At 37.9% G+C, this 13,437-nt stretch overlaps 2 protein-coding genes across 8 annotated transcripts in view; one reads left to right on the forward strand and one right to left on the reverse strand.

The window, feature by feature from the left end:
• LOC5578232 (chondroitin sulfate N-acetylgalactosaminyltransferase 1) overlaps window positions 1-13,437 on the forward strand; it is a 183,534-nt gene that overhangs the window by 111,537 nt on the left and 58,560 nt on the right. The gene's annotated exons all lie outside the window — the stretch shown is intronic.
• Window positions 1-13,437, reverse strand: part of LOC5578234 (synaptobrevin) — a 76,263-nt gene that overhangs the window by 15,908 nt on the left and 46,918 nt on the right. The gene's annotated exons all lie outside the window — the stretch shown is intronic.

Genomic DNA, 13,437 nt, shown 5'->3' on the forward strand with positions numbered 1-13,437 from the left:
ATGGATGGAAAGCTAGGAAAAGTCATTTTTCATTTTCCTGAAACCGGCTGTTGGGAGTTTTCTGCCCAGCCTCGTGTCTCCTCACACGCTTCCACTTCCACAGTATGGCTCATGGCCTGCGCTCTTGTGGTGAATTTTTGTTCACCTACTCTGAAGCTGTTTTTGTTTTACTGCCGCCATGGTGGCAGGAGGCTTTATTTGACGATGAAAGCTTATACCATGAGGGAAAAGGTGCGGAACGTCTTGAGTGATAAATTGTGTTCAGAGTTTTCAAAATCCATGGTGTTTTCAATTTTGGGAGCTGCGATTTGCTAGACAAAGCTTTTTTTTCTTATTTCAATATTTTTAGGTTCGTTATTCACCCACGTTGGTGTTTCTCAAAATTGAGTCAAATTTGGTTTGTAACTTCAACGTTGTAGAGGAAGAGCATCAATTTTCCCATCCATACGATTTCAGCCTTATTTGTATGGAAATTTGAAAAATTCTTACAGGTCGAAACAAATTTTCTATTATTTTCTGAGCAAATTTTGACGTTTCTATGAATGTTTTCGTATCCATGTAACGAACACTAAATGATTGGCAACTTGCCCAGTGTTGTGAGTAGAGGGTCTTGTTTCCCGGACTCGAAAAAATCCCGGGATCCCGGGACAAAAATCAAATGCTTCCAAAACGACTATAGAGCAGTCAGAGCGGATTTTATAGCAATGTTAAGTTTTATAGACTAGTTTCATAATAACCGAACATGTTTTTGAAAGTTAAGTTGAATTCTTATAGTAAAAAACAATGCTATCTAAGATTTCGTTCATCAATATTGTACCTATCTGCAGACGAAGTCAATGGTCATTTATTAAAGTTAATTTAAAACGAAAATCAGGTAGGTAGGTAAAGGTAATACCAATAACTCTCAAATTTTACCAAAAAAAACTTTTCAAATCTACTCTGACGATTATGCAATTTATTCACATTGTTGTATCATATGGAATATTCATGCTTTTAAATTACTGGCACAACAACCACGTTAGACGTTAAAGCCACGTTAGGCATGTTAGACCAGAAAAAGTGTAAGACACACCGGGAAAATTACGGTTACGGGAAGATAAAAAAAAAACAACAATCAAATCAATTGTTGACAAATGGAATAAACCGTAGAGAAACCTCTTATTGTTTATTGAAAATTACGCAACTAACAAACCAGAGAAAAACGAGTGTAAGCATAAGTGGCCTTAAATCTCAATAAAAACTCTTATTGAGTAACCTAAATGCAATAACTAAAATACATTTTTGCATCAACAGTCACCGAAAAAGCATGCCGCTTGTTTTGTGCCATTATTTTAAAATGATACAACAGCACTTTCTAGTTCAACATGCAATTTCGGGAAATCCCGGGATATTCGAAAATATCCCGGAATTCGGGATTTCCTGGTCCCGGGATCAGGGTGTCCATTCAATATCAGTTTTCAAATTCCAGGATTTTTCCCGGGTGCCTAAAAATTTAAAACCGGATGACATCATGGTCCTTATAACTTTATATTTCCCTAACATATGTATAGGAAGTTTTGATATTTGTTTGAACCTTCAAAATATTCGTTTTCAAACTACGTTGAAATCCGTAGCATCTTCAAATGGATATTACTTTTAGTTTCCACTTAAAGAAACTTTATGCATTAGTCAGTATGTAGATTGTCCAATAATGAAAAATAATTCCAAGTTCCTGAAATATTAACTATAAGAAAATGCTAACTGCAGTTTCATAAATATTGTAACAAAGGGAGTAGACCTTAAACCTCTACCTCTTTTGCAAATTCTACAGCTGCTTGCTACTGGATGTTAAATATTGAGTATGAAGAATCAATCAAAACATTTAAAACTGTTCAGTTTTTTCATATAAACTGGACAAATTTGGAGGACCAAAAATTATTAAGGATTTTTTTTTAAATTAAATGCTCAAAACAACTTCAATTTCGAAATACTATTGTACAAACAAATAGAGACACTTTATTGAAAAAAATTATAGACCAAGCAACAAATTTTACCAAACTTTAAAGAACTGAAAGTTTGCTGAAGGTACCTTTGGATTAGGTCTTTGATGTTTTAGAAATATCAATTCACTTTTCTTACCAAAAAAAAAAATCACTTGTATATTTAGAAACCTTTGAGCATAGTAAAATAACCTTCAATACTTTCATTCAAAAGAGTGGAGGATGCCATGCATATATTAGAAATCATAGGAAATCCGGTAACATTTTGAAACAAAGTGTGACATGGTCTATGGCTGGTATCTAAGTCCTGGTAAAACTTGCCAATGGCTAGCTAGCTTAAAAAAACATATAAATCCAAACAAGCATCTAAGCAGGAATCCATCAAAGATTTTTCGAAGAATGTCCCCACCATGAATTCATAATAGATCTCACAAGCAATTCGTTATGGAAAACAGTAAGAATTCGGTAAATCTACAGAAACCATAAGAAATCTCGTCAGGGATCTCAAGGACTGTGGACTAATTAAGCTAGTAATTTCACCAAAAAATCAGTATTAGCTTCTCTAGGAATCCACCAATGAAGAATCATTCATAAAACTGTCCAGGACTTCAGTAAGAAACCACTCAGCTCTCTAAGAAATTTCACGAGAAAAAAAATTAAACTCAGTTTTTTACCAACTGCTAAGCATCTTCTAAGAACTTCATGAAAAAATCTTTTAGAGAATTCACTAAAAATCTCTTATGAAAATTTATTTTTGGGTCATTTTCCGAAAAACTTTCAAGAATTTGATCAATTATCGTCTTGATTTCCGTTAGGATTCTTAACAAAATATTATCAAGAATTTGCTATGAACATTAATGAAAACTTATCAAGCATCTTACCAAGAACCTTGCCAGAAATCTTGAAGTACCTTTCTAGAACATTTTAAAAGATCCAATCAAAGATATATGACTTCGCATGAATATGCTCAATGTTTTCAGCCAAAAATTTACAAAAGATCTAACAAGAAACCGGTTAATATTGTAAAAACTAAAGATTTGTTTACAAGATTTTGCTAAAACTATCAACTGACAAAATTAGGGACGGACCTGGGGTTAGTACACATGCTTCTCACGCCAAAGATCTGGGATCAAATCCCATCCCCGAGGTAGTAACTAATAGCGTAAAATTTATAATGACGACTTCCGTTGGAAGTGAAGTAAAGCCTTTGATCCCGAAATGATGTAGCCCAGGACTAAAAATCTCGTTAATAAAGATAGAAAAAAAGAAAACTCACATAAAATCATGATGTCAGTCATGATAAAAAATGTGAATTGTAAAGCAATAGTGCCTTCCTTACAAAATTTTCTAGTTTCGCCCAGAGTGCTTTTCTCGGCGTCTTCTACAATTTCCCGGGTATTTCCCGTATTTTTCCCGCTTTTCCCGGACTTCCCGGATAGATGGACACCCTGCGGGATTTCCCCGGATCCTAGGGACAAGACCCTCTAGTTGTAAGCAATCACGGTAATCAACAACATTTTCGCTTATTCCGCATCGCTTCCCTTAAATATTCACAACACCAGCAATCAAACGAATGTCGGAAAGGGAAATGTCAATTGAATGCCTCTGACTGCGATACGATGTGGGGTATTTAGAGGTGCGGGCGAACATCAAATCAGTATTTGTGATAACATCAGTTTTGAAGTGGTAGTTGTGCAATGCCAACTTCGGCGAGCCGAAAGTTCACGAAGCAGCCGAAGATGACGTCACGTTGAGGAAACTGCGAACAAAATTTTTCGCAGCCTTGTCGTCACCATCAGCTGATCGTTTGTTTACATCTTTTTCGTGACTAATACAAGCAAACACATACTAAGAGCCGGACCTGTTGTATATGACATTGACTGCGATAGCTTCGCTAGGAAACATTACGGTTTTGTTTATTGCTGTCATTTTCCGTAAACAGCGCTGCTTTCACTGTATGAGTGTCACATTCGACATAACAAGCAAAATTAAACTATTCATGTCGATTAACCTCTCTACCGATAGCCTCATTTTTACGGCTAAAAATATATTCAAAACGCGATAACTTTTTTGTTTCTCGATATTTTTGCACCATTTTTTCACAAGTCATCAAAAAACTCTTCTAGTCTAAGAAGATGTGTCAATATTGATAATTAGTCATCTGGATCCGGAGGTGTGTGTGTGTGTTGTGCAATCCACCTTCCACTGACTGGCAGTGCTTTTATGGAAGAAAATTGTATGCTTGTATTTATTTTGAACCCTACGATATCTTTATATCTGCAGTCAATTATAGCCCAGGAGATGAAAGGTTATAGCTGTATAGGTGATAGCTCTACTAAAATTCCAACAACCCATTTCAAGAATGGCAGTAAATACACACACATGTTGAGGTAATTTTCATTTACAGTAAGCCCCGCATAAAAACAACCAAATATTAAATGAATATATGAAATGTTTTTACACTTGCCCGAATCTAAAATTAAATTTTCGACCCTGGCACGTATTTAGTTTCAATTTGTAATAAGTGAGCATGTAATAATAGAGAACGATTTTACCAGGATGAAAAGCTGTATTTTCCGTTGCCGCGCTGGGATTACCACAATACACTATACACTTTTTCACTGCACTACGCGCGTAATACGATCGATCCTGACCGCATCACCCGCCCCCGCAGGAGCAAGCGTCGCAGTCAAAGGATCACACACTACTGAACCGATCCGCGAGTTACGTCACTTTTATTATTTTTTCTGGACAAATAAAAATCTTAGAAACTCTGGAAAACCTCATATCGTAATTTTCAGATTCCTTCAAGAATAAATCTCAAACCAGAAGAGTTTTTTGAGATCTTGTGAAAAGAAATAAAATGATTGCTGACCAAGGTAACGAAACGAACGTCGCACAAAGTGTCGATTGTTTACAGCACTGTTGGTAACCATGTGTCGTAAAACGGTATATAATCCGGGGTGGCTTGGCTAGCTTGTTTCACAGAAGTAATGTCGCTCGCTGTTACGTGAGAATATAGCTTGTGAACCCCTGTGCAGTGTCGGAGTAATTTTTGTTGATGTCTATTGTTCGTACTTTATGTTTCTCTGTCATGCCCCGTTCTGTCAAACAAGTCACATAAGATAATTAGTGAAAACAAGAGACAGATCGGGCGCATGAAATTAGTTCTGTTCCAATGTGCAGAAATCACCGTAATTATAAGTGTTTTGTATGTTTTATATATATTAAAATACTCAATAAAGTATTTTATAGCTTTGTAGCATGCGGCAAATCAGTTTTTTTATTTGCCCTGCTGAAAGAACGGTGCCCGAATCAATCCTGTTTTTAACAGTCGCAATAATCACAATTTTGTAATTTGCATAGATTGAGTTGAGTATTGAGTTTAGTTGTTTGTGACATATCGTTTCGTATCAGTGATATTTGTAGATTTCAATTTACACTACGTATATTCATTCCTTGTTTAATCCAGTAAAAAAACTCTCAAGAGTTCTTGCAAAGAACTCACGAAATTATTCCATACGATTCTTTTACGAACTTTTCAGATAATCAACTATGTGATTTTAAGAGATTCCTCTCAGAACTCCTACGTACTCTTTCAGTGCTTTCCCCAAGAACTCTCCTACAAGTACTACTTTCGGATGGCTTTCTCAGTTTGGAAGTCGAAAAACGATATTTTTTACATTCCTGATGTTTCGGCCGATGGATTTTGGCCTTTTTAAAGGGGTGTAAAAGGCCAAAACCCATCGGCCGAAACGTCGGGAATGTAAAAAACATCGTTTTTCGACTTCCAGACTGAGAAAGCCATCCGAAAGTAGTATTCAAGATCCAGTCGAAATTGCCGTTACTTATTCATCATGGATATGATACAAACAAACTCCTTTACAAGTTTCTACTGAGTACCTACTGGAAATCCCTCGGAAAAACCATTCCCGGGATTAGTAGTTATTATTCAACAAAACAAGAAAATTTTTCGAACAATCTCTATCAATTTGCTTAAAAAGTCCCTTGATGAAGCCCGTCAGATAATGGTACAGAAATTATTTTAAGCATTTCCTCATGAAGGCCCTCAACGTAGCGATTGGTCTCGTTGCTGATGTCTAAAAATAACATCGCTCTCGCTACACGACGACGTATTTGTCAAATGTACATCTCATACATCTGAATCGGGTTCAGTTCGCCTCCGAGCCTCGGGGTCTCTCAAGGGGCTCTGCAGCTTGTAGGTAGAAGCGCCTATCTAGCGAATAGACAGTCGCGGGTTTGATTCCCACCGGAGCACATGGTTTCTTTTCGCAATTTCAATTTGTACATTTGACACGTGTTTCGTCGTGTACATGTAAACTTCAAAACCTTATAACAGCAAGGGGCCCAGATAGCCGTAGCGGTAAACGCGCAGCTATTCAGCAAGACCAAGCTGAGGGTCGTGGGTTCGAATCCCACCGGTCGAGGATCTTTTCGGGTTGGAAATTTTCTCGACTTCCCAGGGCATAGAGTACCTTCGTACCTGCCACACGATATACGCATGCAAAAATGGTCATTGGCACAGTAAGCTCTCAGTTAATAACTGTGGAAGTGCTCATAAGAACACTAAGCTGAGAAGCAGGCTCTGTCCCAGTGGGGACGTAATGCCAGAAAGAAGAAGAACAGCAAACTCATTTGGGCTGGAATTGCCTAGAACTTGACAATTAATTAACTGTGCAAAAATAACAATTTAAGTTATTCGAATAGACTAGTAGTGATAAACCTTATTATGAAACATTCCCTTATAACAGTAATTCTAAAAACATGTTTTAAAATTACCAAATAGCATCTGATTTGTAAGTAATTGGGTGCAGAGCTACATCCATGATTCACTTTGGCATGGGGAGTTTTCTCGGTCTGAATTGTCTGAAATTTAAATGGTTAATTAAAACGATATCTCGAGAAAAAAAATCGCTTGTTTTCTTATACTGACTATTATTTTCAAAGATGCTCTTTTAACTTTTTAGGAATCCATTTAGGATTTGCCAAGAGTTTTGTCAAGAGCTAGAGAAAAATCTACTCAATAATGCCTAAAGGATCGTGTCCTTGGCTCATTCATCAATGAACACGCTATGAGCTCAATAAGGATTTCATAAGAAATACGTTAAGAACTACTGGGAAAAAAATGCTGTGAATCTGCAGAAATCCACATAAAATCCCTCCGGATGCATCTTACTCTACCTTCGACCAAAACCAGTCGCTAATCAGCTTCAGGAATCCGACAAACGGAATTCATAATGAAACTGTCTAAGATTTCAGTAGGGGACTACTTAGATCTCCCAAGAAAATGGTCGAATACCTTTTCGCCTCTGAATTTTGTAATCCTTTTGGAATCCGGTAGAATTTTAAGAAATATCAGCCAAGGATCTTTTATGAAACCACTAAAAACCTTTTTAGCAATCTATTTATTTTGTTTTCATTAATCTTTCGATGTTCAATTGTCCCCTGAATTCTTCTTAGCATTCCTGCAAAGATCTCACCAAGAGTTTGCTATGATGCCACCAAGAATCATTCCCGAAATCTGTAGTTACTATTCTAGAAATTTTTCAAGGATCTCAAAATTGCTCTCCTTTGAATCTGCGCAACATCGTGCCGCCAGAAGTCTGCAAAGTATATCACAAAAAATTGGTAGATTAGTAAGAAAAATCTGACAAAGACTAAGTACCTAGGTGCAAACAACTTTTTCTCATGGTACAGTCATTCTGAAACATAGCCAAACCAAAAGCCAAGTGAGAGGTGCGAGCTGTCAGACAGTCTAGTTTCACCAATAGTGCTTAGATTTGAAACAACCTGGTATTCGTATGGTTGAAATGCAAATTTACACCAGGGAAATTCTACAGTTCTACAGTTTCCCGTATGTTTCCAGATCATTTGTATTTCCTGGGTTTGTCACACTTTTCCCGAATGGATGGATACCCTGAAAAAGAGGTTTGAGGATAATCCCATCAGGATTTCGAGGGAAATGAGGGAATTCTTTTTTGGATTTCGGGGGAAATCCTCTCAGGATTTCAAGGAAAATTCTTTCAGGATTTTGAGGCAAACCGTCTCAGGATTTTAAGGAAATCCTCTCAGGATGTTGAGAAAAATCCCGTCAGGATTTCGAGGAAAATCCTCTAAGCATTTTGACGGAAAACCTTTCAGAATTTCGAGGGAACTTCTCTCAGGATTTCGAGAGAATCATCTTAGTATTTCAAGGGAAATAATCTTAGGATTTCGAGGGAAATCATTCTAGGATTTCGAGGGATTTCTTCTCAGGATTTCAAGGGAAATCCTCTCAGGATTTCGAAGGAAATCCTCTCAGAATTTTGAGGGGAATCGTCTCAGTATTTCGAAAAAAAAAATTGACAGGATTTCGAGGGAAATTCTCTTAGGAGTTCGAGAAAAATCCTCTCAGGTTTTTGAGAAAAATCTATCTCAGGATTTCGCGGGAAATCCTCTCAGAATTTCGTGGAAAATTCTCTTAGGATTTCGAGGAAACTTCTTTCAGGATAACGAGAAAAATCTTATCAGAACTTTGAGGAACATCCTCACAGGATATCGAGAGTAATCGTCTCAGGATTTCGAGGGAAATCTTCTCAGGATTTTGAGGGAACTCCTCTCAGGATTTCGAGGGAAATCAACTCAGGATTTCGAGAGAAATCCTCTCCAGATTTCAAAGGAAATCCTCTCCAGCTTTCAAATGAAATCCTATCAGGATTTCGAGGAAAATCCTCTCAGGATTTCGAGGAAAATCCTCTCAGATTTTCGGGGAAAATCCTCTCAGGATTGCAAAGGATATCCTCTAAGGATTTCGAGAAAAACGACAGGATTTCGAGGAAAACCCTCTCAAGAGTTCGAGAAAAATCCAATCAGTATTTTGAAGGAAATGAACACTGGATGTCAAGAGAAATCTGTCATAGGGTTTTGAGGAAAACCGTTTAACGATTTCGAGGGAAATCCTCTAAGAATTTTGAGGGAACTCCTTTCAGAATTCCGAGGGAAATCAAGTAACGATTTCGAGAGAAATCCTTTCCACATTTCAAAGGAAATCCTCTAAGGATTTCGCGGACAATCTTCGAAGGATTTCGAGGAAAATCCTCGAAGGATTTCGAGTAAAATCCTCGTAGGATTTCGAGGAAAATCCTCTCAGGATTGGGAGGGAAATCCTCGAAGTAATTCGAGGGATATCATCTCAGGATTTCGAGAGAAATCCTCTCAGAATTTTGAGGGAAATCGTCTCAGTATTTCAAAAAATAAAAAATTGACAGGATTTCGAGGAAAATCCTCTCAGGTATTCGAGAAAAACCCTCTCAAGATTTTTAGAAAAATATATCTCAGGATTTCGAGGGAAATCTTCTCAGACTTTCGTGGAAAATCCTTTCAGGATTTCGAGGGAACTTCTTTCAGGATAGCGAGGAAAATCTTTTCAGAATTTTGAGGAACATCCTCACAGGTGTCGAGAGTAATCGTCTCAGGATTTCGAGGGAAATCTTCTCAGGATTTCCAGGGAGTTCCTCAAAGAGTTTCGAGGGAAATCCTCTCAGGAGCTAGAGGGAAATCCTCTAAGGATTTCGAGGAAAATCCAATCAGTATTTTGAAGGAAATTTACTCTGGATTGCAAGGGAAATCTTTCACAGGATTTTGAGGAAAATCGTCTAACGATTTCGAACGAAATACTCTATCAATTTTAATGGAAACCCTCTCAGGATTTCGAAGGAAGTTCTCAAAGCGTTTCGAGGGAAATCCTCTAAGAAAATCCTGTCAGGGTTTCAATGGAAATCCTCTAAGGAAATTTTGTCAGGATTTCGAGGGTAATCCTCTCTGGTTATCGTATGAAATCCTCTCAGGATTTTGATGGAAATCCTGTCAGCATTTCAAGAGAAATCCTCTCAGGATTTCGAGGGACGTCATCTCAGGATTTCTAAGGAAATTCTCGAAGCATTTCGCGGGAAAGCCTGTGAGGATTTTGTAGAAAACTCCTCGAAGGATTTTGTAGAAAACCCTCTAAAGATTTTGTTGGAAATCCTCTAAGGATTTCGCAGAAAATACTCTAAGGATTTCGAGAGAAATCCTCTCAGGGTTTCCATGGAACACCTCAAAGAGTTTCGAGGGTACCCTGTGAGGATTTCAACGCAAATCCTTTCAAAATTTCGAAAGAAATCCTCTCAGGATTTCGAGAGAAACACTTTGAGATTTTCAAGGGAAATCCTCTAATGATTTTGTGGGAAACTCAGTATTTTGAAGAAAATCAACTCAGGATTTCGAATAAAATCCTCCAAGGATTTGGAGAGAAAACCTTCTCAGGATTTCGAGGGAAATCGTCAAAGGATTTTGAGGAAAATCCTCTAAGGATTTCGTGAGAAATCCTCTCAGGTTTTTGAAGGAAATACTCTCAGGGTTACGAGAGATATTTTTAAAGATTTTGGAGGATAAACCTCTAAGGAGTTTAAAGGAAATCCTCTCAGGATATCGAGGTAAATCCTCTAAGAATTTCAAAGGAAATCCTCTCAGGATTTCGAGGAAAATCCTCTCAGGTTTGCGAGGGAAATCCTCTCAGGATTTCGAGAGATATCATCTCAGAATTTCGAAGGAAATTCTCGAAGCATTTCGAGGGAAATCCTCTAAGAAAATCCTGTCAGGATTTCGAGGGAAATCCTCTCTGGATTTCGAATGAAATCCTCTGAGGATTGCGAGGGAAATCCTTTCAGGGTTTCCATGGAATTGAGGATTTCGCAGAAAATACTCTAAGGATTTCGAGAGAAATCCTCTCAGGGTTTCCATGGAACACCTCAAAGAGATTCGAGGGTAACCCTGTGAGGATTTCAACGGAAATCTTTTCAAAATTTCGAAAGAAATCCTGTCAGGAGTTCGAGAGAAATACTTTGAAGTTTTCGAGGGAAATCCACTCAGTATTTTGAAGAAAATCAACTCAGGATTTCGAATAAAATCCTCCAAGGATTTCGAGAGAAAACTTTCTCAGGATTTCGAGGGAAATCTTCTTAGGATTAGGGAGGATTTTGGGAGAAATACTCTCAGGATTTAAAGGGAAATCCTCTAAGAATTTAAAATTTCGAAATTTTGAAGAAAATCCTCTCAGGATATTGAGGTAAATTAACTCAGGATTTCAAGGGAAATCCTCTCAGCATTTCTAGGGAAGTCCTCTTAGGATTTCAAAGGAAATCCTCTAAGAATTTCGAGGAAAATTCGATACAAATCCTTTCTCAAAATTTAGAAACAAATTATCTCAGGATTTCGAGGGAAATCCTCTTAGAATTTTGGGAAAATTTCTCTTAAGATTCTGAGAGAAATCCTTTCAAAATTTCGAGGAAAATCCTCTTAGAATTTCGAAGGAAATCCTCTCAAGATTTGGAGGGTTATCCTTTCAAGGTTTGGAGACAAATCCTTCCCAGGATTTCGAGGAAAATCCTCTGAGGATTTTTATGAAAATCCTCCCATGATTTCTTGGAAAGTCCTCTCAGTATTTCGAAGGAAATCAATTAGGATTTCGAGGGAAATACTTTCAAAAAAACCTCTCAGAGTATCGGGGAAAATCCTTTAAGAATTTCTAGGGAAATCCTCCTAGAATTTTGTGGGAAATCCCCAGATGATTTTTAAGAAAATTCTCTCAGGGTTTTGAGAGAATTCCATGCTGAAGATTTAGATGAAAAATCTCTCAGGATTTTGAGGGAAATCCTCTCGAGGTTTCGAGGAAAATCCTCTCATGATCTCTATGAGAATCCTTTGAAGATTTAGAGGAAAATCCTCTCAGGATTTAGAGAGAATTTTTTTTCAGGATTTCGAGGGAAATCTTCTCCTGAGAATTCATCTCAGGGTTTTGAACGAAATCCTCTCAGGATTTTGAGGGTAACCCTTCCAGGATTTCGAGGGGCAATCCTCTCACGATTTCGAGGGAAATCTTCTCAAGCTTTAGAGGGAAATCCTTTCTGTGTTTCGAGGGGAAATCTGCCCAGCATTTAGAGGGAAAGGATTTCTAAGCAAACCTTTACGGATTTTGGAGGAAATCCTTTCCTTTACTTTTGCTAAAAGAGAAACAATATGAGTAGAATCTCCTTTTAGCATGCCATACAAGCAATGTCCAGCATTCCTCCGCAAGCATATATTATATTATGTGGTGCGTTTAGTCGCACCCCCACATCGCCATCCGATTCATCATTGCCTGAGGCGATATGATATCCAGGTCCTTGCAAGTAACAGGGCGAAAACCGTCCAACCAACCAACCAAGCTACGTGCGACGTTTATTAGACAGTGAGTGATGGTTCGTCTCCAGTCGGTCACCGCCGCACCGGAAAAGTTGAACTTTAGCCACCGCAACCAGAATCATCCATCCCCTTCCACCCGGATGGCGTTAAATTGAATCATTTGGGACTCAAACGGCGAGGCCTAAAGCCGAGTGCCCTAAAAATAGCTCGACCCTCCTTGCAGGATAGGGGGCCATGATGTGGGAGCGAACGTACCATTCGGAATGGATTTTTTTTTTTATGATTGACGAAATTACCCCAGGATTGTTATCGTGCTTTATTGCGAGCAAGCGACACTTCAACTGTACCGTACAAGATGATTGCCGCGGAATTGTCGGAAGTTAACGTCAAAAAACTGTACAATCAGTGGAATACTCGTGTGGGCGTGGAAAAGTTTCGTCATAAATTGTAAAGATTAATGAAGAATTACAGCTCGGTTTATGGAGTTTTACCAATGTGGAAACGGGGCGTGAAATTTCTGTTGTTCAGTTTCAAAAGCATTTGAGAAATTAAATTAAGCTTGTAATTACGTGGTGGAATTTAGTTTCAGGTGCTGCTGTACCATGGGCCGAGCATGCAGTTATGGTTATGCAAAGTATTTCTGTCGCAAAAATATCAATATTTTGTATTTCAGTCAGCGAACTTTTGCCAGCCAACTAGTGTAATAAATATTCTGACATAAGTTTGTTCAGCAAAATTGTAGCCCTTAGATTAAAAGTACGCCGGTGGTAGGGCAATTCGCCTAATATTTAAAAAAAAAACGTCGCCTTTTCTTGAACAGTTCGTGTATTCCTTATGGCGTGTTCAACAAATAGCGAGCATTTTGACTGTGCAACAATCGGCGAATTACCCTATTTATAATTTTTCATCATTTTTTTCCCTAAATAATATTGATTATTCCGCCTAAGGTCGAACTTTTGCCCCACCTTACTCTTTCATTGAAATTATTGATTTCAGTTACTTATATCGCTCAACATTTTTCTTTATTTTTAAAAACAGTACACAGAAGAGACAGTTCCATACAAATCTTTGTACAACTCTCTATAATGAAATTCATGTTCAAAACATGATATGGCACATAAATATACTGTGTAGGGTCTTGATGAAACTAGATATTTGTTATCAAAACATGCTAAATGAAAAACGTCCTGACGCAGATAGGGTGTACAAATTATGTCATGCCCATAGAGACAGGGGT

Source organism: Aedes aegypti, chromosome 2 (assembly GCF_002204515.2).
Source record: "Aedes aegypti strain LVP_AGWG chromosome 2, AaegL5.0 Primary Assembly, whole genome shotgun sequence".
NCBI lineage: Eukaryota > Metazoa > Arthropoda > Insecta > Diptera > Culicidae > Aedes > Aedes aegypti.